At 45.9% G+C, this 27,396-nt stretch overlaps 1 long non-coding RNA gene across 2 annotated transcripts; it reads right to left on the reverse strand.

The window, feature by feature from the left end:
* Positions 1 to 2,169: 2,169 nt before the first annotated feature.
* Positions 2,170 to 26,405, reverse strand: LOC107320025. 2 transcript variants are annotated; one of them, XR_004308841.1, is made up of 15 exons: positions 26,239 to 26,405; positions 25,600 to 25,707; positions 23,588 to 23,770; positions 23,309 to 23,498; positions 22,118 to 22,369; positions 21,837 to 22,040; positions 21,153 to 21,365; positions 20,396 to 20,522; positions 19,624 to 19,706; positions 18,211 to 18,321; positions 15,736 to 15,905; positions 10,801 to 10,878; positions 8,163 to 8,302; positions 3,280 to 6,746; positions 2,170 to 2,215 (listed from the first exon to the last, which is right to left on the reverse strand). It is a non-coding gene; the product is annotated as an uncharacterized LOC107320025 (long non-coding RNA). The 2 variants fall into 2 exon arrangements; XR_004308840.1 differs by having other exon boundaries at positions 21,837 to 22,369.
* Positions 26,406 to 27,396: the final 991 nt, after the last annotated feature.

Raw genomic sequence — 27,396 nt, forward strand, 5'->3', positions numbered from 1 at the left:
GTTAAGGGAAGGTCAAGATGAGACTTTCAGAAATAGAGACTTTTACCCATTTATATTATGGGTAAGATAGATGAGGCAAAAGGGCTTGGATCACCTCTACAGCCTCTGGTGGCTAAAGGGAATTATGTCTTTCCCTGCATGGGAACAGCTGGAAAGGGCTGAAGGCAAGCCAAAACAGTGACCCTAAGTTCCTTCACGATGGTTTTGTTCCACAGACGTGACTGATCAATGACTGGTCCCTCTGAAATCCAACCAGTGTGTCCAATTTCTGTACACTGATCTAATTCAAGTAAGCTTTGATAAAGATGGTTAACTCACTGACTTGAGCACGTGCCTTAAAGCTTCCCTGGACACTTTACTAAGTTAAGACTATACAAAACTTCAAAAAAAGCAGCCCCTCTTTTTTTTAATACACCTCTTTGTTTTACCCATGATTCCTATGAACGTGCCCAGACCTCTCATGGAGACTCCAAGCACACTGGGCTCTGCATTTGAAGCCCCATAATCCTTCACTGGAGCAAAACAAACAACTTAAAAGAGCAATCTTTCAGGCTGTAATTCAGAGACACAGGGAGAGCAGGACAGCTCCAGAGACAAGAGATGGCCTAAAGAGATTTAACCCACCACCACACTGGAAGAAAGCAGTCCAGGTCACTGATTATTAAAGGTTGCTAATTTTAGACATTTAAATTAATGAGATTAATTTAACCTCACAAAAGAACTCAGCTGCCTGGCTGGACCCATCCAACATTTGTAGGAGAGGAACAAAATAATCTCAAAGGTCACAGCCTTATCTCCACATCCTTCACTCACATGTGTTGACCAAAATCACTGCTTGGGTAAGCCAGCCTGGCCAGAGTTCAAGTGTGTTGGCCAGAGACTTTCTCTTCTGCTGCTGAACGTCCTCTCATCTACTCTTGGCATCTTCCTAGGATGCAGTGAGAAGAAACCAGCGATTTCCCCAAAACTGCTGGCACAGTTGTGGCAAATCAGAGAATATCAAGAAATCCTGACATCCCTGTGCCATTCTCAGCCATGAAGCAGGTGATTTGATTGAGCAGGGTGATCGCACCAAAGACCAAGCAGCATTTCTAGTCAACACACAGCTACAAACATCTCTCAAATCCTCACAGCAATTAAATACTTCATCAATAAAAAATAAACACACTTCATTTTCTATTTATAAAAGAATCTCTCCCTCCTCCCCCCAATGTTTTATTTTAGCAAGTGCACTCAACCATGTTCTCAATCTGCACTTCATTTCCTGCTATTCAGCTTTCTGTGGTTCACAGACAAAAATACCTGGGGGGGAAAAAAAAAAGCACAATACCAGATCCCAGGGGGCTCTGACTTACCGCAGGAAAAAAAATGTGGCATGCTGCATAACAGGAGCCCATGCCCATACTGGGAGCAAGGAGGCACAACAGGCAAAGCGGAGTACATTAACTCAGAAGTTGTGGTGCCAAGAGCTTCCCACCACTTCTCCAGCCATGAGAACAGTGAGCCACTCTGTCTCCATCATCTGCCATTGGTTCCTCAGGAGCAGTGGAGAAAGCAAGGGTTTTTGTTTCTATTGGAGGAAAAGCAGAATGCTGGGCAATCCTTCAGCTCCAAAGCAAGAATAATTGAGAGTTTCAGTCCCAAGAGAAGGATCCTGGGAGAGCTGTGAGTGGCCTTTCAGTATCTAAAGGGGTGCTACAAGAAAGAAGGGGACAGACTCTTTAGCAGGGTCCATTGTGACAAGACAAGAGAAAATGGTTTCAAACTAAAAGAGGGAAGATTTAGATTGCATATAAGAAGTTTTTTCTTTGCAGTAAGGGCAGTGAGGCACTGGCATAGGTTGTCCAGAGAACACCTCCAGGGAAGGTGACTCCACCACTCCCTGGGCAGCCTGTGACACTGTCTGACCACTCCTTTGAAGAAGAAGGTTTTCCTAACACCCAATCTGAACCTCCCCCGGCACAACCTGAGGGCGTTCCTTTTCATCCTAAACCAGACCCAACCTAGCAGCAAATTGCAAAGGGATTTATGGACTAAGATACTTAGGTTATACTCAGGTAGGATGTGGCCATTTGTGATTTGGATAGAAAGACAAGGTTTTGGAAGAGGGGTGAAAATGAGGTTTTATATTCCTTATGAGAAGGAATTATATTATATTCCTCACCTGCTGCATCACACCCTTTCCTTATCCTGAACTTGCTTCTAGTGATGCTCCCTGCCAGAGAGAAAACATAGGACACAAGTGAGCTGAGCCCAACAAAGAATCCACCGAAAGAGACTTGGCAGATCTACCTCCCTTGCAGCCAAGGGAGAGCAAGTGAGGCTGGGGATGGAGCCACGGCAGTCCCAACAAGACGGTCCCACGCTGGCTGCTCCATCTGTGGCAGAGATGATGGAAACAACAGCAGGGAGCTCACTCACTCAAGTCCCTTCACCCCAAGCAATGTGAAACAAGACACTAAATAGGTGACACAGTCTTAGAAACAGTCTGTGCTCCAGCTTCCTCTGCTATCCCCAGTGGAGAGTTGCAGCTACAGGGTTTGCTGGGGTTGATTTAGCAAAGGGAAAGGAGAGAGGGGATGGAGCCAGGCTAGAATGGGAGAAAGGAGCGTCCAGGGAAGGAGCGAGCTTGGGGCTAAACGTAAGTGTTAGGGAACACAGAAGAGTTTGTAAGCACAGAGATGGGAAGGCAGAGACGGAGAGCCAAGGATAAATTGTTTTGATGAGTGCTCCAACCCTGAAATAAATATAACCACCCAAGGGGGCTGTGTGACTCAGTCTGACATTTTGGCTATTTTTTTCATGCCACCAGATGTAATCAATTTAGCTGGGGGTTGGGGGGGAAGCACACACATTTTTATTGCATTCTAATGTCCACCAAAAAAAGACGTATTTTGTTTTGTTTTCTACTCAGAGCGTATGGCACTTCATGCAACACCAAGCATGAGCAGACCTTCCACCTGCCCTTTGCCATCACAGAAATAAGAGTTTGGGGGGATAGAGGCAGATGGATCTGTTTAGGTGTAGCCAGAACAGCCCCCTCATCTCCACTGCAGTGGGAAGAAAATTTCCAAGCCAGAGGAGAACGTAAAGGAAAGCTGTGCAACTTCGTTCGCATTCACTTCAATATGCACGAGGGAAAAAATATGGCCAATAACATCCTAAGATATTGTCATGCTGAAATTCTTTGTTTACCAAGAAACGACATGTTGAAAGCCCTTGGCATCTACGAAGCAAATGATTTCTATTCATTTATTTGAAGCATTTTGCAGTACTTACCCAGACACTTGGAGTGACTATCTTGCCAGATCTCATGTGGAGGATTGGGTCAGATGGGTGAGCTCCAGAAAATCTCCCAGTGTCCTAAAGGAAGTGGTGTGGTACTCAGGCAGGTAGCACTCACCCTCCAAGCCCATCCCATATCAAGAGTGTCCATCCAGCTCATTGCTTTCAGTTGTAGGCTCAATTGGGCATACAATCCAACTCCTGTCCAAACCTGGGGGGAAATGTTTCTGCGCATTGTTAAACAGCTCCTGCATTCAACCCAGAGGCTGATGCTGTTCTGTGGTAGGTGAAAAATTCTTTTATTTACTCTCCTCAACATATTTTGGACTCTGGAGACTTCTTGCTCAGTCAGACTCCTCCTGAATTAATAACAGCTTTGCCTGAGCAGCAGTTAAGAAATGAGAAGAAAGTGCCATGGAAATCGGGGTATTTTTTAATAGTTCATCCTGGTGATTGACTCTGCAGATAAACATGCTGGCAGGGAACACCCATTCCCCTTTCTGCCACACACCTCTAGCTACTGTACATTTATCTGCAGAAAGGTTGTAGGGACGTAGCCCAGCACAGGGCCTAAGATCATACACCCTCAAACTAAGCAGAACTGCCCACTGAACTGGCCACCAGCTCTCCAACACCACACTTATCACATCTAACATTTACAGTACCATCCACCCTGTATTTTCCTTTAAAATCTATAGAGGTAGCTTTTCCCCAGTTACTTCCACCATGGCTAGATCTTTGAACGCCTTCTCCTGGCATGGCTATCAGCATGGAAAAGAAACCCAGGTTCCCTTGTAGGGTCTTCTTTTTGCCAGCTCTGTTTTAATTAGCCCTGCACATCTCCTAGGAAGCTCGAAATGGGAGGCAATTAGGAATAAGGATTCATGTGAGGTCTCTTAATTTCTTAAGATGATATACAGTACTTCTTCATTTTCAACACTGAGTGCATCTTCCCTCTCTTGAACACATCTCCAGAATCTTAAACCCTACTTCAAAATCAAATACATTGCATTTATTCAAAGTGTCACAGATACTCTTATCTGTCATGTTAATTATAAAATATTTTTTCCCCTTTAAGTGAGTCGTTTGAAACATACATGAATGATTTTATAGCAAGAATTTCTTATCACCTATCTTAATGTTTCAAATCAAGCCATCCACCATGATACATTCAGAGCCTTTTGCAGACGTGCAGTGCATTCAAGGAACTACTTCATGCGTGCTCAGTACACAGAATACGCCAATTTCATACGTATGTGTGTGTGTGTCTGGAAGTACCAAATTAATATTTACATTCACACGCTTGTAGAGACAATTTCCAGACACTCAGGAAGTTATCCTGTCAAAACAGGGTGGAGAAGGGAGTAGAGAAGAAGAGTCTACATTTGTGCAATGACCTTGTGTTAACATCGTGATGCCACGCATCCTTGGACTGGAACTCACTAGCTTTTGAAGGTTTAATTAGTTAGGTTTACTATTTGGTTATCCTGACTTTCGAAGAAAAAGAAGGCTGTCAAAGGAAAACAATCTTTAAATTTGAAAATCCAAAGAAAAATGTGCATTAAACCACAAAATTCCTGTCAATAATAAATTCAACCCTAGAATTGCTGCTACAGAAACATAATGAATGGAGGTTTCTCAGTGCCAAGATGTAATTTTTGCTGCTTCAGTTCTAAACAGATTTTTCTGTGTTTGAGTTGTCCTTTCTTTTTCTTTCTTTTTTTTTTCTTCTTTTAAGAAATAAAATTAAAAAAGAAAATGCTAGCAAACCAAAAGCCTCCTACCAGGGATATTCACAACTGAGTTAACACTGGGCTTTTAAGAACAGAATCTTCAACCCAGATAGGAAGGCAAGCTGCAAATCTAATACATGCACCAAGATACCCATTTTAAATTTCCACAACTTTCTAACTGATAAAATACTTTCCTTCAATCTGAGAAATTTTTTTAGCCTCTTCACTAAGGGGGTGGAATTGAAGTCACACTAAAAAAGAGCTGATATATTAGATGCTGGAAGTGGAGATTTTTGCCCTTATATTTTTGAATTGTCCTTTAAAAGTAGAGCAGATGAAGGACTAATGATCCTTGTTTGTTTGTTTGTTTTCAACAGAAAGCATGGCTTTCACAAAATCTGAATGTTCCATGGAAAAACTTCAGTTTTGCCAGAGCTTTGCAGCTTTTCACTTGGGGGGATCTAAATAATTGATTTCCTTTTATGTTCCAGTTGATGGAAATGTAAACTTGTAAGTCACTTTTCAAAACAAATACACAAGAAAATAAATCAGAATCCATCATCTGAAGATTTTCTTCAGCTTGACATCTCCTTGGACATGAAAGATGAACGTTCATCATGAGTGAGGAGCTCCACAAAGGGGACTCCAACCAGCACAGTCCGCACCTTCAGCAAAAACTTGTCACTGAGCTTGGATGAAGCATGGAAAATTCCAAAAGGAATGAGTTTGAGAAAGACACAAGCACAAGTGAAGGAGGAGAGGCAGGAATAGCAGTTGGAGCTCAACCTCTGTTCCAGCAGCTCTTGCCAATGGTTGCGAGTGCTAATAAGGAACAGTCCCCCTGTGCATGCCATGTGCAGCCAACGCAAGATGGATGTGTTCATTTCTGCTGTCGAGCAGTCCAGACCAGATACTGGCTATGGGTGCATTAGTAGAGAACCTTACCAGAATTCCTCCACCCTGAGGAAACATTTCTTGGGATGCAGCACATTAATGTATTGCAATGCTGAGCCTCCTTTTATCCATTGCTGTGTCTGCACATTGGGTACCAGCAGCTCATGTACATCTCCAGGGCAGCTCAGCTTTTTCTGCATGTCCTGCTTGAGCATGGAGGCACTTGTAGCATTGCCATGACTTCAGATGGCTGGCAGGCAGGGGACCTGGAGACGATAGGTCCCTGGGGACACTTAAGGTCAGGATGGATGGGCTGCGAGCACCTGACAGAGCTGTAGGTGTCCCTGATCATTGCAGAGGAGTTGGACCAGATGGCCTTTAAGGGTCTCTTCCATCTCAGATGATTTTATGAATCAGCTGCCTTTCTCACCTCTCTACTTTCCAGGGCTGCTTATGGTCAGGTGAGACCTCTCCTGTTGCAGAGAGAGATGTTGCTTCTACAGGACGAAGAGTTTCATGGAGCCTTTCTTCCATGTGCCCAGCATCTTCCTGCCTTTCTCAGGCCTGAGAGCAACCAGAGGCAATTGCAACCTGAGTCCCATCCCAACCCCTAGAGTCCCACACACGGCTTCTCCCCACACACATCTCTGCTCTCCCTCCTTCAGAGTAGGACAGCTGTCCCCAGAAGGCAGCTCTCAGGACAATTTTTAAACAATCCAATATAAATGGAGTTTGCAAACCTATTTCTTCACAGTTTCTTCCTGCCCTGGAGCACCTTTTTCCTTCTGTTCACCCTGCTGGGGCTCAGTAAAATGGGGGGTGTTTTCTTTTCCTCTGGAAAAAAAGGAAAGAAAAAAACAACAACAAAAAAAAATCAGGATTGCCAACTCTTGCAAATTCAGTCCCACAGTACTTAATGTTTTTCTTCACCCTTCCCCAGCTCCATGCTCTGGTGGATTATGCAAAAATCTCACATTTCATTTTAAAAAGAAAAAAGAACAGGCAGTTCATAGACCTCCAGGTTCTAGAGAAGAGCTGAGAAATGCAAGCCTAGTACACATTAAAACACCTCCTCAACTCAGAAATCAAGTACTGTGGAAACATATTTTTTTTTCTTTTTAAAAGATTACGTATTTCTTCTTCCTCTACTTAAAGGAAAAAATCTCTCATGGTTTTGGTATATTTTCTTGTCCTGAAGGACCCAATTGAGTTACACAAAGTCTCAGATAATTCCATGGGTACCACCTATGGTGGGAGTGGGTTGGTGGTTGAACTCGATAATCTTAGAGGTATTTTCAACCTTAACAATTCTCTGATTCTACAGTCTAGCCATTCCTACAGCTCTCAGAGGCTCAAGGGCAACTTCATGCTGCTGATCCCTTCATGTCCTGAGCTCACAAGCACCACCACCTCCCACAGCCTGACCAGAGGGCACTAGGATGGATCTAGCTGTTAAATCAGTGCCTTGAGGGAACATCCCTATCCTCTTGCTGCAAGCCTCTTACAGTGTGGAAAACTTTGCAGAGCAAGGTATCCTTGGATAAGGACAGTAACTTTGAACCAGTTGGTGTTTTTACTTTTCTTCTTCTTTATAAATTTTATTTCTAAAACACAACTCATCCAACCTGAAATGTTGTGGCTGCTGTTTATATATGGAAAATATTTGATAGCTCAAGTCAGAAAATATAAAATTCAGACTTAAGGGCAATCCAAAACTCCTAGGGTCCTCAAAATCAGACTGAAAATACCATGAGAACAGACACCCTTGGACCAGATACCAATTTTCTGCAGCACTGTGAAGGAATTAAAGCTGTCCTAAAGCACCAGCTGGGACTTGCCCTGACATTTTCATGTCATCTGCTCCCTGGACCTCTTGTGTAGGCCATGTAGGGGTGGGCTGGAGCCTTTCGGGGCCCTGCTGTAATCCAGCAAACCTTGGCTGGTAGAACTGGCCCCAGAAGAGATTCCAGCTGGCTTAAGTTAGAGCAGCCACGGGGCTGCTCTAACTTAAACCACCTGCCGGTTCAGTCCTGGGCCAGCACTAGGATCTGGGAGGTATAAGTGTGGCCGAAAGCCAACTTTGCCTGCTGTCTTCCTCATCTGTCCAAATAGGAGCCAGAGGTCCAACCCCTACTTAGAGAGAGCTCTAGAACAGGGCTTCAGAGAGACACTTTGGAACTCCTGGTTGCATTTAAAAATCCAGGAGTGCTGATCCCACTGCTTAGCCCCATCTTCCATCCCTTTTCTCACCATGTGCTCCCAATCAAGATATCGAAGCCCAGACACAAGGAAATGTGCAAGGACAGGTTCTTTCCTGGAAAGGCTGATGCTTTCTGCCCTCATTTGACTTCCCAAGCAGCCTCTCCCCTGCAGCTCTGGCGTCTCCACTCCTGTAGGGAACCAAGAAATACAGACCCTGCAGCTCTTTTTGAAGACTGGAAAATAGAATAAAATAATAATAATAATGATAGTTTAAAAAAAAAAAAAGGTAAAAAAAACTTTTCCCAGACATGTCCAGAGCTCTTGNCTGTCGTTTGAGCTTTAACCATAAGATCACAACCAATTTACAAAGCCCTGTTTCAACCATATTTAGAGAGAGAAACACCTAATCATGTGTGATGGTAGGAATTACCCTGATAATTCAGCCTGGATTGTCCTGCCCCTGCCCTTCCTACTTGCCTTTCGCCCTTCAGCTTCCAAAGATAATGAGTAACAGTGATATTAAACAGGGATTTAGTTGTTTTTTTTTAAAAACTTTTTTTCCCCCCCCAGAAAGTGGATAACGTGCTACAGTAGATAGAAAAATCCATCCGACTTTATTTAACTGTAACATTTATTAAGAGCAGTGAAAAGGTCAGCGCCGAGCTCTCAGCGTATGGGCTAAACTCCTTTCCCCAGCCTTGAATGCGACAAGAAAGCAGATCCTTTAAGATGCAACTATCTTAAGCTCCCCTCCGATGGTTAAACTCTTAGTAATTCTAGGTTTTGGAGACAAACGTCAAAGCAGAGGGCTCTTCCCTTCATTATTCAAGTAAAGGCCCCATCAATATTATCTGTAATAAGAATCTGCTGTTGACATGGCTCACCCTGCAGTTCCTGTTCCAGGCAGTAGTCCCTGTCAATAGGATTAAAGTGGAGGAATGCCTTTGACAAGTCCACTGTCTGTTGATTCATTGCTGCCATCAGGCTGCAGTCTGGGAAACGCACTGGACATCATTGGTGTGCCTGCTATGGCTGGATGGGGCATGCAGCCTGCAGGCTTTGATTTCTGGTGCTGGAAGACAGTGGGATGGGATGGGAAAGACAACATGTGGGGTGGGGAGAGAGCCTGTGAGTGGTTCACATTGCTCATGCCCTACAACTGCGCCTTTGGGTAGGGCATGGAAAAGAAGTTGGGTGCTAACTCCCCTTTCTCTTGGAGTACAGCAGTGTTTTGTTGGCGATGGGGATGAAGGGCTTTGCTAAAGGGAACAGAAGTACTGCACCATGTGGTAAATGCTCTGGAAGGAAGGCTCTGGGCACCCAGAGCTGCAGATTGCTGGCATACTGTTGGGCAGATCCAAATCTTAACTACCTTTCACTGTCTTGGGTCATGAAGCTCTTGATACAATGGCTCTGTCATTGGTCATTGGCTTGTGTGGGCCTATGTTTGCAAATCATCAGCTCCCCGTCCCTACAAGCAGGTGGTTGAGGAGGGACCAATGAGTCCACAAAGTCATATGGATCCAGCAGTGCTGAAAAACCAGCGCTGAACTGCCCAGAGAGTTGCTGGGTGCCCCATCCCTGCAGACACTCAAGGTCAGGCTGAACGGGCTCTGAGAGCCTGATGGAGATGTGGGTGTCCCTGTGCTTTGCAAATGTGTCGGACCAGATGACCTCTAAGGGTCCCTTCTAACTCAAATACTTCTATTAGTCTATAATTCTGTGATTCTAAGTAAGGAAAAAAGTTAGCTGCCAGGGAAAATCATGGCCTCCTAACCTTCTGCCTCTTAACATTTAGAGCACATGGGACACATGCATGCACCAACACCATCATCTTTTCCAGTGACTAAGTCCCTGCTTAATCCATTCTGTTCCTGTCCCCTCAGGTGCAGAGGCCAGGTCAGGAAGCAGGCAGCCCAGGGTAAATAGATTAGCTCTTTTTAAAATAAAACCTCTATTCTTATCCTGAGGAAAAATAAAAAAAAAAATAAAATAAAATAACAACCCTCATTTTCAGGAATTGTTACATTTAATTAGGCTGCAGGTTCCACTGGGCTCTGTGTACGGAGCCAAGAAAGCACGAATGTCAAAATATTCTGCATGTGAGATGAAAAGCCCTGAGCTGGGCGATCCATTGAAAGGGAGCCCTGTCAGCCAGCTGTCAGCTCAGCAGTAAGTTTTTCAAACCTAATTAAAATGATCGTTAAAAAGAAGGGGGGGGAGGAATTAAAGAAATACATTTTTCCTTTCCCCCCCCCCCATCACTTTTTCATCAGCCTGATTTCCTGTGTTGAGTTTGCCAGGAGGAAAGTGAAATGGAGACACGGGGACCTGCATGTGCACCCAGAGGTGGGACATCAGGGGGATGGGGTCAGCTCTAGCAGGAAGGACAGGGCACCGGGCTCTGTCCTCGCCTGTTTCCTGCCACCTTTGGGAGGAATGGGACCTTTTGGGCTCTTTGTAAATAAACAGGAGCCATCAAAGAAACACCTGAGTGCTGCACAAACTTAGTGTGCCTCGCAGGCTTTTGGATTTGGGGCTGACAGCTCAGACCAAAAGGGCTTTTACCACTCTAGAATGAGCAGCTCTGGTATTTCAGAGCTGATAGAGGGAGTTTGCAAATCCCAAAATGGGAGCTTTAGAGAATGGTTTTAGCTACCAATGTGTTGTTCACATCCATGCTTACCTTCATGGGGTCACTCCTTCCTCTCCATGGGTTCACTGTATGTGCAAGGTCGATTTCAGGGGTGTGCTCTGTGGGGTCCTGCAGCAAAACAGGAGGTTGGGAAGCAAAGTGCAGAGTGAGTCCTGAGAACTGCAACAAAATGGGCATAAACACAGACAAGGGGATTTCAGACATGGAACTCTAATGCTTAAGAAGAGATTGAGCCAATAGGTGCATAAACAAAGTGCTTCCCCTACCACCTCCCTGCCCTACTGTCTCCAAGAAATGCATTTGCTTACTTAAACAATCTCTTTTTTTTTTCCAGTCTGGTTTCCTAAAGGAACAACTCTTTTGTGACTGTGCCATGGGTGTGTCTGTCTTTCTGTCCCTAATAAACCTTGTGAACTCATTGGCCAATTTCAACCAAGTCTGCCAGAAGGGCAGAGTCCTCGAAGAAAATGACTGCTTATGAGCCTTCCCAGGGCCAGGCAAATGAGAGAAAGGCTAACCCAGGCTGGGAGAAAGGCTGCAGCATGCTCTTGCTTGATACAAAACACCAGAGCATCCAACCTTGAGCTGTCTCATATGCTTCTCTACAGGAAGCTGAGCTCGGTGCACTATAGGAACAGTAGCATCCGATATCCCCTCTTCCTGAGAAACACCAGTAAATAGAATGGGATCAGCAAGAGAAGCCCCAGATAGTAAAAAGAGGTATTTGCAGCCATAGGGTAGCACTGGCACCAGAACCATCAATTTTCAGCCCTGACCTATACTTTAAAACAGGGTTGGGAATGGTTGGCTGTCAATGTCTCTTTCCTATGTAACAGTGTGGGGATGCTTCTGGCTGGAGAGAGAGCACAGTGGCTGAGTTAACAGCCCTCCAGAGCCAGTCAGTGTCAGCACAAGCAAAGAATTTGGAGTCAGAAGTCCTTTTTTCAGGTTGAGTTGAAAATGCTGGATGCAATCAATAAAGGAAGAAAAATAAATCCAAGGGAGCTACCAAGGGTTTGGATGGGCAATGAGCACCTGTTGTCCAAACCAATTCAGAGTGTTTCAGAGTCCCACTATTCCTACTCCCATGTCATCTAAAGTTGGGAATCTTTAGAAAACATCTCAACCATCCATTTCACTGCGATGTCCTGGCACCTCCTTGCCCCTTCTCACCAACCCCTTGCTATCTCATCTCTCACCCTACCAAAACATGAAGCAAAACCCAGAGTTCTCCTGGAGCAACCCAACACCTCGAAGGCAGCCCAGCAGGTTTTCCCATGACAATGCTCAGGGAAAATTCCCTTTGCTGACCTTCAGCTGGGCAGGGCCATGCAGAGCAGAGCCTCAGCCTTGCGCAAGGTGCTGCTGGGGACACGGATGGGTGGCTTTGCCCTCCGGTGATCAAGCTACTGGTGTAGGGTTTTGCGTGCCTAGGAATCATGTCCACAGGGGAATAGCTGGAGCTGACATTTTCAGGCCCCTGTGACCAGCTGCCCAGCAGGTCATTTAGCAGAGGGAGAGCAGATAATTTCCTGCTGGACTGGTCTGCTGAAGGGCTGGTCCCCTCTGGGGTGCTGGCGGCTGTGCGGCCAAGCCTGAAGGCTCAGGAGCAGAGTGTGCTCCAAGCCTTTATAGTTGGGCTGCGTCACCACTGGGGCGAGCAGGGCCATAAGACATTGCAGGCTCTCCCCCGCAGAGGGTAAAAAGTCAAAAGGGTATTAAGCTGTCAGATTGGGGCAATTTATGTGTATAAACAGAGCCCTGTTTTGCTGATTTACGCCCAGATAGTGTGCGGCCCACAGGTAACGAAGGCAGCACATCCCCACATCTGTCGTTGGAAGCAGTTGGGATTGACTGACCCATAAAACTGTAGGGCCTGAAGTTATCGGCCTTCACATCTACATACACACACGCAAGGAGCCCCAGCCAGCGAGTGCTCGTGGAGTAACACCATATAAGCAATAAACGCTTTCCCCCAGCAAAAGTTAGTAGGGAGATTAGATAAGGTGGCTAAAACAAACTTTAACCACCATGATGAGAGCTCAGCCAGCCTGTCCTTTCGCTTGGCTGGTTATCATACAATCATTAAAGCTAGAAAGACCATGAAGAACTTCTAGCCCAACCACCAACCCATCCCTACCATGCCCACTCATATAATCACACAGGTTGGAAAAAATCACTTAGATCACCTACTTCAACCATCAGCCCATGTCTGTGACCATTCTAAACCATGTCACTCAATGCCACACTACAGCACACAGCACTGGATTCCAATGGCCCAAGTCGCCCCAAGACATCTTATAGGGAAAAAAATCAGGGTTGCAGAGGGCTCAGTATGCTTCATTCTCCCCCACAGCAACAAAGCAGGTTGTTCCTAAGCACCAGAACCCATGGGTTGGACCAAGAGGGCATGGGCTGGTGCCTGTCCCAAGCCATTGCCATAGGGCATCACTTGCTTCCCACCATTGCTACTCATGCCTTCAATATCATTGTGCCAGTGCGGGGCTGTGAGCAGACGCTGCATTCCTTCTCTGTCCAGCAGATTTCAGTGTCAATTGCATGCTTTGGGCAAAAATAACAATTGGAAAAAATAATTGCATTTATCATGTTGTCAACTCAGCCAGCTACATAAGAATGCTACATAGCAAAACCGCAGAGTTCAGCCTGTTTCCACGCAGGCAGCAGAACAATGACTGGCAGGAATCCTCTGACATCAGACACTCGTGTTTAACTCAAACAACTTTTCTCCCAACATCTCCAGTCCACCAACCTGGGATGCTGCAGGAGCCTGGCCAACAGGTGACCCTGGAGATGATGGAGATAGCGCTGAGCAGAGGACAACTTCCAACAGCAACCACCACACCAGGCTTGTTCTCAGCTATTTTGTCAACAGAAGCTTGGAAAAATGTAACATTAAAGCTTGCAAATGATTCTCAGGAAATTAAACTTCCCCTGCTGCAGGCAGCAGCGATGGGTGACAGATTATTAAGAGCAAATGATGGCTCTTCCAGCATCACCGTGGGCCAGACTGATAGCTGAACTGCAGCCATGCCTGTAGCAGTGACTTTCACCCCATGCAGCACTGCAAGGTGTTATTTCAATTTAGGCTTGTCTTCTTTGCTTAGCCTAACTCTGCTCAAGTGTAACCTGGCTACCAGACACATATGCTGCTTTCCTGGGAAGCTCAGCTCAGTAGGGCATCACAAGCATGCTGCTAACCTGTTTTTCTGTGTGTAGGGGGATCTGACATATAACAGGATATAACAGGCCTCTAGTTGCCCCATGGGAGGTTCTGGCAAAAGCCTGTTCATCTCACCAAATCTTGAACTGATTTCAATATTATTTATCAAGCAACATTAACACATAGAAACACCAGCACAAACACACTTAACTCAGTCCTAAGAGCAGATAAACGCTGGAAATAAAGGTTGTCTGGACATCTCACTCCTCAAGATCATGCTGTGCAAGATGATGCTCTGACCACAAGATGCACATTGCCACCCCTCTGGTGTATATAAGCCTTTCCAAGTCAAGGTAGATAAGAACCACATACCACTGGAAGCCTGTGGGTAAGGTAATGTGTCAGCTAGCACAGCTGCTGCAGAGCAAACCACTTTCTAGAGCCCTGGAGTTGCAATCGACACACCCTGCGGTAGTTTTAAATTAATGTTGAAGCTTTCATCCAGGAACATGTAATACATTGGTTTAAAAATAACTTCTGGCTTGTTCCACCACTGTGCGTAGACCAGGGTAAAATGTTCCTAAGAACACTGGTGGAAGTTCCACCTCTTCTAAACCACTGGGATTTTTGATGCTGACTCCACTGTGAGCAGGACTTCAGCTTTTCCCTACATGTAGATGCCAGTCACCAACCTGTATTGGATCAATCCTGCTGATATGCTCTGTAAGGAGGCAGAGCACACATTACCGAGCCTGGCCAAAGCTCCCAAATGACTTTTGCCCACACCCCAGATGCTTCTTCGGCATCCTGGAGCACTTGTCCTAGGAAAGCAGCTTTAACCTTTTTTCTTGCATTCACCTCATCACCATATTTGTTGTTTGCTGGAGCTTGGCTCCCCATGCGATCCATATTCCTCCCTATCAGTGACCTCTCCTCCTCATTATTTACCACTTCCTGGCTCGTTACACCATCAGTAGACCACATCAGTGGTGATTTTACATTTTCTTCCATGTCGTTGATAAAGATATTAACTGCAAGAATACTGGAGGGACCTTGCTACAAACACAGCTGGCAGATGATTTACAGTTACATTTGGAGACCTGTCAGGGAGCCAGGTTTTAATCCATTTAACGCACACCCTCTTGATTTTATACTGCACTAGATCCTTAATCAAAATGTCATGTGGTACCCAGTCAAACGTCTCACAGAACCCTTGTACACTACTATCACTTTTATCAACTAAACCAAAGAGAGACATCACATTCTATTTTCCATGAACTCATGCTGATTGGCATTAATTACAATTTTTCTTCTTTAATTGCTCATGGACTCCCACAAACAAGGACTTACTTGTACCACCCAGCACACCACTCACAGCATCCCTCTGACTCATCCTTGGCCTCAGAGCATGTGTGCTTTTGGAGCAGTCATCTCACAAAACCCAAAGTTGGAGCCGAGCACAGGCACAGTAATGGGGACCGCTATGATTGTTGTGGTCCTTTTTAGGGTTTTCCCTCTTCCAGATTTTCTCCTGTCTTAGGCACCACCTCTGCTCCCCCTCACCTCTCCAAGAATAAAGCCTAGAAATAGAAAGGAGTCTTTTTTTCCACAAGCAAACAGAGGATACATAATACTCAGATCATTGCAAAAGAGGCCAAAGCTGTTTGTTCAGTATGTAGATGAGACTGAAGTATGGCTTCTAGCAATAACAGTGGGTATTATCTTGCTATCGCTGCTATCTGGTTTTCTTTCTTAAAGGTTGGAAGTAATTCACTAGATCATACCTGAGTTGATGCATTTGGTTCCTTCAGCTTTCCAAGTGAAATTTAGAGTAGTACCACAGCATCTGTCCCAACACTGGGACCTCTTTAACTCCGAGATTCTGCTTGTTTGTTTTCAATCTGCAAATCATTGTCCAGGTGGCTCAACTGGAAGTAGTTTTTTCATTGAGGATCTACAGACAATAAAAGGAAACAAGAATTCTCCTTCAAACACCCAAAACACATTGGTTTTCATTCTGATGTAACCACTGTTTCTCAAAAATTTGGAGCAGAGCAGGAAGTTTAGCTCATCTCAGCTATTTCTTGAGGGAGGTGCAACTTGTTTTACTTTTAATGGTTTAAATAAAACCAAAGGAAATTTCCAGGGAACAAATGTTTCACGTTGTGTGGGAGAGAGACAGAAAATACAAAGTGCAATAATTCAGCCACATTCAGATGGAGTCTCTAAGCTTAAGCATCACTGTAACCACATTCATTTATTTGCTACAAATGTTTTAGCTGTGAGGTTTTTGCTACCTCCAGATCTGGAGAAATACTACAGCTGTCTCTTTTCAGGTGCGCTAGCTTCAGTTAAGACTGGCCACCTAGAGCAGAATGATGGTTTAGTGGTCAATATTGGTCATGGGTGGACAGTTGGACTGGATAATCCTAGAGGTCTTTTCCAGCCTTAATGATTCTATGATGAACACCCCCCATTGCTACCACAAAACTAATTCCTATATAAGATCTGCTTGGAAGATCTTATCTGAGAATAGATGCATTTATATAACTATTGAAAAAGCCCTTCTGAAATTTGAGTTTTACCAGTCCTTCACATTCGGGCATCAAAGCAGAGGAGGGTGGAAGACATGAGACTGCATCTCCCTGGACAGGACCATTGTCTGAGCTTTCCTTCCACCATTCTGCACTTGTCCCATTATGAAGAAAATGACTGCTGGGTGGCAGAGGCGTTTCCCTGCTCAGTGCTGTCGCAAGGAGCAGCGCAGCAGACAGCGGTTTTCAGCTGTAAGAAAATCTCTGGCCCTACATTTTTCATCCTTCCTCCGCTTAAGGCAAAACCTTGGCAAGACACGCTGGAAAAACACAAAGGATATCATAATCTCAGGGTTAATGGCAGTGCTGCTGAAAACTTTGAGCCTCTGACTTATTAGTGAGCCCCAGAGCCTCCCTGGCATCAGATGTCACCTATGCATTTGAAACAATCCCCAACATCAATAAATCTCACCATCCCCTCACCGCAACCCAAGCGCCTGCAAGGGTGCTAATCCCCAGCCAACATTCCCTCCACTAAATTATTTTTAAAAGATGATGCAGCTAATGCTCCTTATTCCAAGAGAATCCTGCATTGTTTTCCTTGCAAATTGCTCCTCCAACAGGATAAAAGCTACAGCCTCTCAATTTCCCACTCCAAAACAACCTTTCTTTGCTGGAGCAGAGGGCTGCAAATGAAACAAGTCCCAGCTTCCAGCTGCACCCAAGTCTGATATCACCTTAGTGTGACACCGTGGTGGCTGTGCCTGTGTCTAACTATGGCTGTGTTGGCACTGGCAGCCTCAGCAGTACGGGGAGTAGGAGCTGCGCCATGCAGGAGTCAGCAGCACGGAAGGGCTCTGTGTTGGCAGAACAATGGGTTTGCTCCAGGCACAGCTACTGATTTTTAACAGCTCTGTGCCAGGAACCCCATACGGGATTGCATCATGGAAAATCCTAGTGGAAAGCCAGGAACAAAGGAAAGATGTCACACTGCTTTTGAAAAGAATGCGTTCTCCAGTCCCTTTGGTGGGAAGGCACAGCCCAAGGAACCTGGGCTCCCTGGAAGACTCGAGGCAAACCCCAAGACATACAGCAGACGTGAGTGGAGAAAACTGCTCAGGAGGCTCCATCCAGCTCTGCATCACTCGTTCATTGTCTGGGAATGGAGAGCACACGTCTTTGTGGGAAAAATTCCTGCACTGCATCCCTTCATTGAATTGTCCCATGGTCCCCAAAGAGCCCAGAGTGTCCATCAAGACAGATAATGTGACAATGCCCATAAGCTACTGAGCTCTCATCTCGGATCCAACATCCCCAGAAAGGGAGACAGGCAAGGGTGGTATCCCTGGAAGCCAGGGCTGGGGACACTGGCTGGGCTCTGGCCAGGCCCTGCTAGCTGGAACACACCCAGTGCTGCTTGCTTATGTAATGACACGTTACCATCCTCAGGGAGAGCCCAGGCAGGAGGGTCTGGGCATAGGAGGCTCTGCTCTTCCACATGGAAGTACAGCAAAGGTGCAAACAGAATTCCTGTGTGATTTCTGCTCTGATGCAGTGTCTTAACTCAAATACCAACCCGCTTCTTTCTTGCTTATCTAATTCTAAACTACTCTTCTGTGTCCCTCTACACTTGATAGGACAGTGTGGAGCAGTTGTCTAGAAGGCTTTAGTTCCCCCTTTGCTGCAGCCTTCCCAGCTCTGCCACCCAAGCACTCTGGTTCTCACCTGCAACGAGGACAATCCCACAAGCCAGTGTGACACGAGTAGGTCTCATGGCAGAAGAAAAGTACCTTGTTACCATGCACAGAAAGGATGCAGCGGAGGTTGCAAGACAGCCTGGAAAAGCAGCACATTTGCATTCTCATTAGTTATATGGGAAACAGCGAGGAAGATTTTTTGGCAATGAAGCTAGCCATTGATTTGCTCACTTGGCTGAAAGACTGATGCCAAGGAGCAGCAAAGCAAAGCAAGAGAGCTGGCCCGGAACCAGGGGATTTTGCAGAGCTCTCATTTTGCATTCATTGCCCTTAGTCTGGGGGTCTCAAGTGTTGTCAGTTTAAGGGCATGAGTGAGAAACTGGATTGCAAAAGGAACTCTTCCCTGTTTACACACAGACCTCTCTGCCATCCCCTTCCACTCCAGCCTTGACCAAGCGGTGTGGAATTTGGATAGGAAAGGCTTAGAGGTGGCCACCTATCATGGAAACTATTTTCCTCCTAATTGTCCATTCAAATAAGCACCTTAAATTTGCTCTGGCTTCATTCATATGCTTTTTATGTTTGTTCTACCAAGAATATTCTAACACAGGTATTTACTACTGGGAACATTTATAGAAATGGCAAATAACAGAGACCTCATAAACACAGCAATTCAGACCAGAATCTGGTTCTGAAAGTCACGTACTACTGTTTAAGAATAGAAACAATGCCGTGTGAACATTCGCCCAAGCCAAAGTCACCAGCACAGCTGAGATTTCAGCCATTCAGTAGCAATGGGTTCATTATCAAGATATATTGCCTGAATTATTTCTAGATGTTATTCAGAGAATTATTTCAAATAATTGATATATGTAAGAAAATAACTGGCTCTGAGCAGAGGAATTAAACTTGTCACATTAGAGCTGAATAAATGTCCTGCCACTATTCACTGGTCTACTTCTGGATACACTAATTGCCCCAGATCCAATCTTTAACCCCATTGGGGATGAAGAAAGCATTCTCCTGGGGCTTGGTGTGTGGTGGTTTGGGACACAATCCCTGCGGCCACAGTCCCACTCTGCAGGGGGACTGCAGCCTTATCTCCAGGGCTCCCCATTGTATTTGAAGAGAGAGACTCGGCAGTTTCACCTTTCACTCACCCCAGGGTAATTCCTGCGGTCTTCAGCAAGAGCCGCAGTTCCACCTCTGTGTGCAGGACGAGAATGGTGCCAGGTTTAATCTTGTCCCCAGTCATTGTTCTGACATGATGGGAGGTGTGGGAAGCATGGCCAGGGAGGCCATTGGGCTTTTGTTATTATTTGTAGTGCCCACATTACCTCATGCACACCAGAATCCATTGCATCTCTTGATACCCACAGAGAAACTCTATTCCATCAACTATGGTTGATTTGTGTCCCACGGGTGCTGTTTTACAACCTACCTTCATACCTATGCGAGCAGTCTTGGCCCTGGGATCGCTGCACATATGCAATACAACCCAAGGAGTCGAGGTGCAGGCTCAGGCTGCATACAGACAAGAGAAGAGATAGAGACACATAAGATATAGAGAAGGCATCTTTGAGGTCCCTTCCAGTTTAAGCTGTTCTATGATTCTGAGATTGGACAAGCGGAATAACCAAGCAAAGAAGCACATTGACATGTAAGTTGACAGATGGGTGACTTGCTAGCTGCACTGTGCCCATGTCATTTCATGTTCCATGTCCTGTTAGCACAGACTGAACCCATCTCATCCAACCCCACAGAGGCTCAACCTGACTGAGGACCAAGCAGCTCTGGGGTTTACCTGGCCACAGGGATCACTATGTAGAAGGGGTCCACACAGATGGGGTCTGAAGAAGTATTTGAGTAAGGAAGGGCTCGGGGCCATTGGGGCAGACCTGATCCACACAGCTCGCAGCCTGGGGGTGCCTGATGGCCCAAAACCAAGCAGAGCACCAAGAGCCAGGACAACTTTTCAGCTATCAATAGGACCAACTAAAAGTAACGGCAATAACTGGGAGGATCTGAAAGAGGTCCTTCGCTGTCCCCCCACCTCCCCCTCCCTTTTTTATTTGCCTGAGTGACAGAGGATTTAAATGCAAAGTGGATCTAATGCACACCCTGAAGTCGGCTGGCAGTATGCAAATGACCTGTCAGATTAAAATCTGAATGAAAGAGATAACAAGCTTATCTTCATAACAAAAGACTCTTACGGGCAAACTATTTGACGCAGTGTTGATGTTTGTTTTAACCCGTGGACTCTGGACAGTGCAATATTTCTGGGGCTCCGGTCCCCAACGCTTTGCTCCCTGTGCTGCACGCGTGTGTGTTTGCATTGCGCTGCAACAAAAGGGGAGTGCTGAGATAATAAGAAGGGGAGAGGAGGGAGGTGGGGGGAGAGAAGACTACTAAAGGCTCTAGCGTTGCTTTCAAAGTCTTTTCTGGGGGTGCCAAACAAACCAGCAATAGGTCAGCTCACGCTCGCGACCAGCGCTACAGCTGCAGTGAGAAAAAGCAAACACAGCAGCGGGGGAAAGAATTAACGGAGGGGGTTGGGGGGGGGAGGCGGGCGATTTATTCTTCCGGCACGTGCAGAGGGGCTGGGGATGGATCAGCTGTATTTATTCTGTGAAAAGGGGAAAGAAAAGGAGGCAAAAGAGCAAAGCAAGTTTCTTCGCACCAGAGAAAACAAAGATTCTCAATAAAGTCCCCATCACCACCCCCTCCCAGCAAAAGGGGAGAGGAAAGAGGAAAAAAAAAGAAGAAAAAGCTGCAGGTGTTTGTGAGGGGTCTGTATAGAAGCCACGCAGGGTATTAGCAACAGAGGAAAGTTCCCTTTGGAAAAGGAATAGATTTGCATTTCTTAATTTAGGGATCATCAGCAGGCAAGGTGCACAGCGAGCATCCCTCCCACAGCACAGGGCTTCAAAGCGAGTTGGGAGAGGGCTGGCAGTAGGGATGGGTACTCACATGCTCAATGGGATCTGGCCCCTGCCATCACCCCGCTTCCATTTCCTCAGACAATGAGGAGTGCAAGCTTCTTTCCTAACATTGACCCCCTTCTGCTGGGTTTTGGTATTTTAGCACTTTCAAATGCATTCTAGGCTCCATGCTGACACTTCTAGGCTCCATGCTGACCCTCCCAAGCCATCCAAATGGTCCTTTCTGGTGTGTAGCACCTTGCTGATGAAAGAAAGTCAAACTAAACAAAGATCATAGAATGGCTTAGGCTGGAAGGGATCTTAAAGGTCATCAAGCTCTAACGTCCTGCCATGGGCAGGGTTGTCAAATCTAGATGGTATAAGGAAGGTCCTCATTCAAATTAACTTATGTGTATGTATTACAAAACTACAAAACCATGGCAGTGTAACTATGAACTCTTACACCCAAACAGGCAAGGAGACTTTGTCAAGTTTTCCTACTGAAGTATGGAATTTTTGGAGATAGATATTCACCAAAACCCCATCCACTTGTCAGCTTTAAGTCCATCAGGGATCTTCCTTGCAGGAAGATCAGCTCTTCAAACCCAAACACAGAGGGCTAAGGTGTTCTGTGGTGCTCAACAAATTGTAGTCCCCTCTCATACACCCCATGCTGGGCTGAAGCACACGCTTGACAGCAGAAAGGAGAGCAGTTCTACAACTTCAGACTTACCGTAAATAAGTGTATTGAGATCTGCCTGCAATGTGATGCTCTGAGGAAGCACAGATCCATCACGTATCACTTGCAGTGAAGCAGAAATCTCCAGAAGGACTGAGGAGGGCTGGATAAGGCGTGATTTATGTGGGATATTGGCAGGAGCACATTCCAAGTATTGGCATGCTCTGCAACAGGAGCCACGGTGCCTTCACTGCTTGGCTGGAGAGAAAGTCACACACATGCCAATGCAATTGTTCAAGACCTATTTCAATTTATGTTTGGCAAATGCAACATACCATGAATGGCCAAGCTGGGGCTGGAGAGCGATGCTTAAGGGCAGCCTTTGCACAAGACACCTTACCACACGTGCTCTGAGCTGCTTCTTGGCTCAGTCCTGCGCTACAGAAACATAAATGCTCCAAAGTACTCCGTGGGAGACAGCTAGGAAGGAAATCCAGTGTCTCCCATGAGACAGGGGAGCATGAAGCCACAGCCCAAGGACAGCCCTCCAGGGAGGTCACTGCGCTCCGTGAGATGGCATTTCAGTTCTGGAAGGGAGAGGCAGAAAGAAACATTACAGAAATGCTTAAAAATATATATATTAAAAAATAAAAAATGAAGGGGGATTTGTACACCATAACATTTATTCATTGGGCTTCCCCCAGCCCCCAAAATACCCCTGTGATCCTGTTGGTCCCTTTGGTATTGCTACTGCTGTGTCCTAGTTTTCTAGCACTGCTCAGATTTGGGGTGCTGGATCTTGCTTTGAGCTGATCTGACCCAAAGCACATAAGCAAAGAATGCAGATGCTGATGGTGAGATCTGCAGCCTCAAACATGCAGTGCATTTGTTCTGGTTGAAGTGTATAGGAGTAGATTGAACAGCCTGGGAGGAGTAATTGGTTCTACAGCTCTCACCACCTTTTATGGCTATGGAGCATCTATGAGCAAATTGTGACTTCCTCAGATTTATTTAAGGCTTCTTCCTATTCGCACTGTCTGTGGATATTGCTATACTGCCTACATGAGTCTAGGGGCAACACAGCATTGTGCATGGAGCAGCTCCTCAGCCAATGGGTGCTACTCTCTCCCAGTTTTGGGGTATGCAGGGAATGGGCATTCCCACATCAAATCTGCTTGGCATGAACAGCTCGTGCCAGTGAAACCTACTGGCACAGACAGGCACAGCGACCAAACAAAAGCAAGAATGCAGCCAAAGGGGCTGGTGCAAAAAAAAAAAAAAATCAAATTTCCAATCCTAGAACACTTTGCTGCCCTATTTTCCACATTCCAGGAAACAGCTCAGCTGGGCCCTCTCTCCCACACCTACATTTTAACAGCTGGCTTGACAGCACAAGCTTACTGTGCTGCCAGCTCCTGTTGTTATCATGATGCCTACAGTATACGAGCTTTTTTCTTCCCTACTGTTTCAGTTTTAGTTCCCAAATGCTATTGATGAGATGATGGGGGTGAAGGGTGCTTACGTACGCTTATCTGGGTGCCCAGTTCTGGGAGGCTGGTGTCTAACAGCTCATTCCAGAGGAAGCACAGAAGTTTGGAGGAGGAGCTTCATCACTTCAGGACCCAAAACAGGCACCTTAAAGGTAGGCAGCACAAATGGTCTCAAATTCCTCAGCTGGAAAAATGAACATCTGACCTTCAGAGATCTGTGAAAAGCCTGAAAATGTAACGTATAAGTGTCCAAATGGTTGCAGAAACAGAAAGCAGGCAAAAACCTCCAACAATTCAATGAACCTTTCAACAGACCTCGTTTCCAAGCCAAGGTCGTTTTTTTGGCTGATGTGTTGGATCATGACCTCTAAATCTTGGACAACACCATTGCAAGGAAATAACACATTTTTTTTTGTGATTCAGAGCAAGGATTCGGAGAAAGTGTAGTCTACTCTACTCTGAACAGGAATCCAGGGATATTCACTGCCAAGAATAAACCTGGAACAAAGAGATGAGTAGGAATGTAAAGAAAATTTAGGTCCTGGTTGCAGGAAACTCTTTGTGTTATGATATTTCCATCTGTATGAATAAGAACTGATCTACCAGCATATTTGAAGAGTTAGAGGTCCATTGGGTCATACCTCTGCTGAATGGAGAGCTCCCCAGGCAGCACAGCTCTGCAGCCTTTGGGGACTCACCCTCACTGTTTGGGGTTCCTCCAGCCTCCAGTCCTACCCAGAGGATCCAAACCTGTCCTGAGATTTACCCTCAAAAAAAGGAACTTCCTGGGAAAGAGCAACCCTGATTCCACCACAATCAAAAAAGTTCAACACTCAAACCCCATCTGCCTTAATAAGGGCCAGTATTTCATGCCATCCTGCCTGTTTTTCAAGTGCCTTACTCAACTTTGGTGCTATATAAACAGTAATAAGCCACGAACACAGCATTCCTGCCCTTCTTCTTGACGTCATCTGTTTGCTAGTGGGTTTGGTTTGAAGAAACAGTGGTGAGCAAAATCCAAGCGCTAATTAAGCCTACAGGGCACATCAGACAGACCCGTCCTTGTGCTGGGTATTCACTCTTGGTCTTTTCTCAGTAATAATTTCAACCAGTGACATCCCCAGCTGCCATGACCCAACACAGCGCATTTGAGCAGTGACACACAGCTTTGTGCTGGCTCCAGAAAGGTAAGATAGGATCTAGAGAGATCCCACCAAAGCTCGGGTGGGAGGGTGAAGCCAGACGGCTGAGAGAAGGCAGACAGCGCATGACAAGCTGGAATTAATACATATATATATTCTCTTTTTTAAGGAAGAGGCTCCACTGACGGGAAATATCTGGACACTGCTGCACAGCTTGAGACCAGAGCTCCCTTACAAGGTACCCACACAGAGGACCCTTGGAGCCCTTTGGCTGTGTTCACCCAGAGGGAGCTGTAAGCTGAGCTGCTTCCAAACAGATCTTCTGAAAACAGACAGCATCTTCCCTCACTGCCACACCAATTCCCCCTACCAAATTGTGGGGCACATGGCCTGCCTCCCGCCCTTGGCTCCCCAGGTGATTCCATTGACTGGAGGTCCTTTGATTCTCTCTCAGAACATCTGGCACAAGAAATGCCGCCTGCCATGGCGTGGAGTCTTGGGTTCACTCCTGGCTCCTGCACTGCTTTTTGCCAGCTCACTTCAACTACGACCTCTCCATGCCTCAGTTTCCCCAACTATAAAGCTGACAATAAAGCAACTCCCACTTCCTCTCAGCCGTTGTCTTTTAGTTGTTATGATTTCTTCCTTTTATAACGGCAATGAACAGACACAGCCAAGATTAAAATCACCAAGTAAAAACATACCAAAAAAAGGCACTCCTGCACCAGACAGTACTGAGTAGAGACTGTAATCGCTTTAAACTGGTCAGCTTATGTTTGTGTTGTTTTCTTTGTTGCTTTTTGCCAAAGCATCAGCACTTTGTTAATAATTCCCTGCTTTGTGGGGTTGTTTTAAAACCTCAGTCATTTTCGGTTGGATGCAGAACAGCAGTGTGGCTGTCAGATCATCACAGAATTGTTAAGGTTGGAAATACCTCTAAGATCACCAAGTCCAACCCTAGACCACCCCACCATGCCAATAACCACGCCCCTCAGTGCCACAGCTCCACAGTTCTTAAACACCTCCAAGGATGGCGACTCCCCCACCTCCCTGTGCAGCAGGGCCAATGCATCACCACACTTCCTGAGAAGAATTCTCTCCTAATATCCAACCTGAGCCTCCTTTTCCCACACCAGGCAGCTGTGCACACAGTCGAGGCACTGGGCAATAGACTCAGGTCCTTACCTGTATCTTCCAACCTGCTGAGCCATTTACAGACGTCGCTTATTTCAACCCCTTTGGTTACAGGAAGAGAGTGGACAGAAGAGAAGCTCAGTGGCACTGCAGAAATAGCTAACATACAAAAGCCAGAGATAAAAAGCTTTATGAATAAAAAAAAACAATACAGAAAATCCCCTTGCATTCCTGAATCATCGGGAATTGACTGACTGACACTCTTGGCCATTTAAGTATGAAATAAATAAAGAAGATGTTGTTCATTTTGTGCGCACGCCTAATCCCACATTCTCAATACAAATGCATTTAACCTTGTCCCTTTAAAAGAGCTCTGGACAATCAGAATCATCTTTACAGAAGACTGCGCCTGCTTTTAAATTAGCTTTTTAAAGAGCAGCCATTCTCTCTTTCCCCTTTTCCAATTCCCATTCACAGTCGGAGCAGATAAACACTGTCAGGGCAGAGCATGAAGTCCTCCTGAAGTTTAAATGGAAGTTTATATCCTGCAAAGGCACAAATTTACCCACCCTTGTGGTGGGTAAAATTATGGTGCACCAATGGTGACATTTGTGTCGTGCTTTGAAAATATGGGATGGAGAATGCTATAGGAATGGTATGGCCACCGCAAGATGAGGCAGCACTGCTCACCTCAGCCCCTTTCAGCCCAGCATACATCTGGAAGAGTTCTGCATGCAGCCTGCTCTGTCTTCATGTACAGCTCCTGTTAGACCTGCTGCAAGCTCTGGAGAAGGGGGGGAACAGACAGGTTATCTATACTAAAACTGCTCTTAAAGTGTGTGATAACACTGCATGCTGTGGTCTGCAACCAAATTTCCCAAAGAGCATCCTGAACAGTTTGTCTGCAATCTGAAATGAGCATTGATGGGAGATTGGTGCTGGTTTACATGGAGCAGCCCCTTAGCCAGGCACCAGAGCAGCAGTTCCGAGCCCTCATGGGCAAACTTCTTACCCACTAAAAACAGCTTTTCAGACACAAATGCTTTTCAAACAGAAACCTCTCTGTTATATATCACTATGTCTCATTTAAGCAATTTTTCAGGACAAAATAAGGAGTTTAATCAGTAATTGGTTCTTCACCACCGAAGAAAGGGTCTGGCTGTGCCTTCTTCTGGAGCACTGGAAAAATAAACATCTCTTTAAGCTTCTAGGGCAAAGTGAATACCCTCCTCAAGCAAGGCTGTGCAGCTCCAACCAGGGCAGCCTCAAACCACAGTGTCGGCAAGCTGAGCACTGACATCAGATGTGCAACTCAGGAGAGCCAGGTGGGATCGTCTCCCGGAGAAACTGCTCTGAGCATTCGGATTGAAGCATATATTACGAGATATGACAGGGAGAATAAAAGCATGGATTTGAGAAAGAGCAGACAAACGAGCAAGGAAAAACCCAGCTGCATGCGCAGAGCGAGGGCTGTGTGTAAGCTGCAGTCGTGCAGCCGCAGGCAGGATTCACAGATATCCACGTTGGAGAGAGGGGGTTCAGTTGGCTATTTTTAAGGCTCACGGGATCTGCTGTGGGCACATGGCTGGGTCTGATGCAGCACCGCGGGCTCCGGGCGAGCCTGGCCAAGCACACGCGCTATCTCCCCATCTTGCTCTCTGCAGCAGTAAAGCACGGCTGCTTCTCAAGAGCGCTAAGAGGCTAAATTCATAAATATTTGAAATTTGCTCTAAGATCTCCAAGGGGTGGGAATCCAGCCTGCCAAACAACTGCGGCGCGCTGCACCTTCCAGGCACGGTGAACGTTCTCCAATTAACTGCAGATTATTATGTTTAGAGGAGTTAAAAT

Source organism: Coturnix japonica, chromosome 12, assembly GCF_001577835.2.
Source record: "Coturnix japonica isolate 7356 chromosome 12, Coturnix japonica 2.1, whole genome shotgun sequence".
Taxonomy (NCBI): domain Eukaryota; kingdom Metazoa; phylum Chordata; class Aves; order Galliformes; family Phasianidae; genus Coturnix; species Coturnix japonica.